At 65.4% G+C, this 863-nt stretch overlaps 1 protein-coding gene across 1 annotated transcript in view; it reads right to left on the reverse strand.

Annotated features, from left to right (window-relative positions):
* Dek (DEK proto-oncogene) overlaps positions 1-187 on the reverse strand; it is a 26,658-nt gene extending 26,471 nt beyond the window's left edge. Inside the window, exon 1 of the mRNA XM_005355148.3 lies at positions 54-187. The gene's annotated coding sequence lies outside the window, so the exon portion shown is untranslated. The remainder of the gene's footprint in view (positions 1-53) is intronic.
* Between the last annotated feature and the right edge of the window lie 676 nt (positions 188-863).

Raw genomic sequence — 863 nt, forward strand, 5'->3', positions numbered from 1 at the left:
CCTCGCCGCCGCGGGGGCAAAGCCGCCATGCCGCTCCCCGCTGCCGCCCTCACCGCGGGTGCGCACGAGGAGGCCGCCGCCGAGTGAGAAGGCGCGCGGGCCGAGGTTCTCGCGCCGCCGCAAGCTCCCTCAGCTCCTCAGAATCAACAAGATTTTCAAAATGGCGGTTCGGGAAGCAGAGCGGGAATGCTCCGGCCAATCAGCGCGCGGAGCTGGGAGTTGGCGCGCGCGGGCGGGCGGGGCGGGGCGGCGTCTCCCGCGGGGGACCGGGAGGGGCCGCGAGGGGCTTCGGGCGGCGGGAGGACCCGGCCGCGTCGCGGGTTCGATGGGCGTTCGGCTTAGCGGGTGCGAGCGGGGGCTTCCGCACTGCTCGGACGGGCGCTAGGGGGCCTGCGAGCTGCCCGTCGCCCCCGGGTCCTCCCGGGAGAAGATGACCGTCCTGGGCCTCCGAGGGACGGGTGGCGGCTGGAGATGACAAAGTTGACGGGATCCGCAGAAGTCTCCTTTTACAGACGTGGAGGGGCTTGCACCGGGAGCCATCTCGTTTGCCTCCTAGAGGTCGTTCTGGACGAAGGCTCCCAAATGTGACCTACTTGTGAGGATTCGCCTGGCCTGTACGCGGCCCCGTGTCACGGACCCTCTAGGTTAAGTGCACACCACCAGCGACGGAAATAGGTTTCGTACACGTGCCTGTTAAGGGACAGTCACTCTTCCCCTTTCTCTCCCTTGGGCTTCTCCTTTCTGTAATGCAAACAGGCTATCGGTCCAGTTCACACCCTCTTGTCCAGAATTCTAGGGAAACCCCGCCCGCCTTTTAGATTCCTCGCTTCAAAAACTCAGCAATAAGTCACGTGCTCTACTAC

This window comes from Microtus ochrogaster, chromosome 16 (assembly GCF_000317375.1).
Source record: "Microtus ochrogaster isolate Prairie Vole_2 chromosome 16, MicOch1.0, whole genome shotgun sequence".
Classification (NCBI taxonomy): Eukaryota; Metazoa; Chordata; class Mammalia; order Rodentia; family Cricetidae; genus Microtus; species Microtus ochrogaster.